The following is a 3,985-nucleotide window of genomic DNA, read 5'->3' as shown; positions in this document are numbered from 1 at the left end:
TTTCTAATTTTTCAGAGCTGAAAATTGTGATAAGTCGCGGCTCAAATTTAAGAAATAATAAACAAATCTTGCATTTTTTCCATTGTGCACCGTTTGCATATTTTATGTACAATTTTAAAGCGAGAATCTATGGTCTGAAAATGAAAAAAGAAAAAAAAAAGAATCTAGAAGAATATTCTTCTTCTCGTTCATACATTTATTTCGATGGTAGAAAATTTCACTATTTTGTTGCAGGTTCGATTGTTCTTTTATTTGAATAAAAATTGAGTTTTTCAACTAAAAACTGAACTGTTTTATTTTTGGTTACAAATTAATCTTTTTTACTTAAAAATTAATTTTGTTCTTTAAAAATTGAACGATTTTGTTCAGAATTCAATTTTTTATTCCATAACATATTTCAGATAAACATTCATCTTTAATGGTGGCGAATGATTCATTTTGTTCAAATATTCGTCTGTTTTATTAGTTACAAATTTATTTCTTTGGTTGAAAATTCGTTCTTTTTTTGGATTAAAAATGGATATTTTTTAAATGTAAACAGAAGTATAAATTAAAAACTGCAGTTGAAAAATGTTTATTTTTAGTTATTTCTCAGGTTGAAATTTCAACTATTTTGTCAAATATTCGTCTTCTGTTTCTTAGAAATTAATATTTACTAAAAATATGAGTAAAATGTGCAGTACAAGATTTGAAAAATTTTGGACCCAGCAATGCTGATTCCTATATATCTTTACATAATTAAATTATAATTTTTCTCTTTGCAATGATATCTTAACAGATATCTTTCCCGCGTGATAACTAGTCTTTCTTCCGGACCACATGCTTTGCGTATTATCTTCTTACTTACTTTGTCGATTATTTTTTTCCCACATATTATAATAAGAAGTTTAATGTGAATCGCGTTACTTTACCTTTTTCCATTTCTTGATGGTTTCATGACATGCTACCGTATAGCACAGTCGGCACAAATACTCAATAATGTGTTGCAATTTTATCTTTATTTGATATATTTTTACTTCTGATAATTGGACCTTGCTCTAGCGATAACCTTCTTAACCTTTCTTATGCGCCTATCTAACTACTCATCCAACTTTTTGCCACTAGTGAATATGCTACCAAGATATACATTATTATCAAACTTGTTCTATTCTTTTATCATTTAAGACAACGCTGTATATTGTTTTCTAACTCTTTCCTTTAAGGGCCATAATTTTTTTTTTAATTATGTAAATGGTAAGCCCCATGCTCTTCATGCTTGTATTCAGTTTGCTAAACATTCTTTACAAGTCCTCGATTGATTCTTTCATAACAACTTTATCATTTGCAAACGCCTACCCACGTATCCTGACTGTTCCAGGATCCACGACTTTCTCTTCGAATATGAAAACAGTAATATGAAAAGTAACATAATGTAAAAACAGTAAGTGATTTTCCAATTTACCCTCATAGTAAAAACTTGGGGGTACATTTTGTTGCAGGTAAAATTATAACGGTGTTCACTGTATCTTGATAGTGATTCAGATATATTTTAAACTTAGAGAACGACATGCTTCAGTGAGTGGGGTACGAAATACCGACCAGATGTTGTAGGAAAATTCAGTTTTATTAGTTCACTCCAGAGGTTAACTCTTTGCATTATTTGAAAAATCGTCGGTTTAAACTTAGGTCATCAGCTCGACTCAATTTTGCAAAGTGCGAACAAAATACTTTCTGAAAAGTACGACCAGAAAGGCTTTTAAAATAATGTAAAATTCATTCAGATACGGCTATTTTAAAACTTAAAAAGTATTTTAGGAAATCAAAAGTAAGGTGATTATGCAGAGAATGGCGTTTTTAATTTCGTACACCGTGAAGCGGACACTTCGTACCCCAAGTAGTTCATACAGTCGATCAATGCTTCATACCCTAAGTTACCGGCACTTCGTACCCCAAATGATCGAGATTGGGTACACTACATCCCTGCGAAGCAATCAAACCGCAAGGTAATTTTGGTTGCAGGTATATCGTACACTGAAATTGGTGTTTAATCCACACCTTGTTTTGTCTGTCCTTGCGATCGCTTTGCTACCAGTAAATATTGTTTTTAGTATCTGTGAGAGCTATCCATTGATTCCGTACTCTTTCAGGACTTCCCAAACCTTACTTCTATTCACCTTTTCAAACGAATTTTCTAGGTCAACAAGTGCACAGAAATTTGTTCTCCCACTCTCAAACTATTTTCGGTGATCTTCCTTAAGCTAAATAATGAATCAGTATATGGTTTTCCTGACATAAACTCATTTTAAACTTCCCAAAATCTTTTCCCCTGACATTTTTTCTACCTAAGAATAAATGTCTTTGAGTTAATTTTAGTAACGGTACCTAATCAGCTGATCCCTATGTAATTATTGAAGTTGCATTGATATCACTTTCTTTAGTATATTGGTACAATAATCGCTTTTTCCAATCATCTGTCACTTTTGCCATTTCGACACATCAGTTTATAAATTCGCACAGTATCCCGTCCTTACAATAAATCATTTTACATTTCCTATTTTACATGCAGACAAATTCTGTACCTTTGCTTTACTTCATTTGTTTACAAAGTAGTTTCTTGTTGCTTTTGTCTCCGAACATAGTTGATGCACTCTCTACTTTTGTTGCTTATAAGCGTCTCCCAAGTTTTCCTCTCTATGCATTCATTTATTTTATTCAGAAAACCGAACGACTCTTTTCAAAAAATGTTATTCTTTATTTTGAACGTTATTTCTAACGTTTAACAAAGACTATCTTTTGCATAAAAAATGTTATTACAGATTTTTAATTCTTCTTTGGGTGAAAAACTGTTTTCTTATCTCTTTTTTCTGTGGCTTATGTTGCTTGTCCAAAAATAGAAGTCAGGAGACTCACAGAAATGAGATTAAATGACTTACCGTCTAGCCAAGATCTGAGTCTAGATTATTTTTTTCATTTGGAGTATTTTAATTTAATTTAAAAATCTAGAAAATTAAACTAATGAGCCTATATGTTAAGGAGAATTAATAATTTATTTTAAAATAAAAAATAAAACAAGTCTACATCATTTTATATTTTTTTAAATAATGAAAAGACTAAAAACTTTAATTCCCATACCCGCGAAGATCTTCACTTCAATTAAGTGAATTAGAAATTCAAAAAGAGAAACCCACACGTTTTTGGCCTAAAAATATATGATAAAAATTATTACTCATAAAAGTATTCCTTTCTCATTTATGTATTGTTAATTTAAAAAACATATATATATAGTTTATGATAATAATTTCATAATGTAAATATTTCTGCATTAAACAGAAATTAAGAATAATCTGGAAATTATAGAAATATAATATGATTACCAGAATGTTAAAAAATGAAATGGAAAATATAGTTTAAAATGTATATCAAATAAATAGACGAAAACGGTCCGCGGTAAAACATGTTAACTGACTTTAAAAACGATCTTTTTTGCATTATCTCACACATTGTTTAAATGCAAACAAAACGGAAAAAATGTCTTTCAGTTTTTTTCAAGTTGATTTTCGAAAACCACGCTTTGGTATCTAGAACATAGATCCGCATCCTAAACCTGTTAAAAGAAAATATGACGACCTACGATTTATAAACAGAAATGTATTACAATGGAAGAAAAGAATGTTCTTTTGGAAGATAAAGTCAGCATTTTGGAAAAAAGTGGGTTTATAGAAAGTAAAGGGAGAGCCAGAAACATCATACTCGATAACGTGAAGAATGATAAGAAAAACAACAACATTCTCTTTGATTCAATTACGAGGGTAGTTCAATAAGTCCTTAGAATGACCAACAAATGGCGCGCGAATCGCTCCTAATCATCTGTTTTCAGTCAGCACCACTCCCGACTAGATATATCGTGCAGTCACAGTCCACATCTTCTGAGTTGACGTGTTTTTATAACCAATTGAAAAAAAAAATTGTTCGTTAAGAAAAATGGAAAAAAACGAGTTCAGAGCGG

The sequence above is a fragment of the Belonocnema kinseyi genome, chromosome 6, assembly GCF_010883055.1.
Source record: "Belonocnema kinseyi isolate 2016_QV_RU_SX_M_011 chromosome 6, B_treatae_v1, whole genome shotgun sequence".
Taxonomy (NCBI): domain Eukaryota; kingdom Metazoa; phylum Arthropoda; class Insecta; order Hymenoptera; family Cynipidae; genus Belonocnema; species Belonocnema kinseyi.
Note: the sequence above shows the minus strand (reverse complement) of the source record.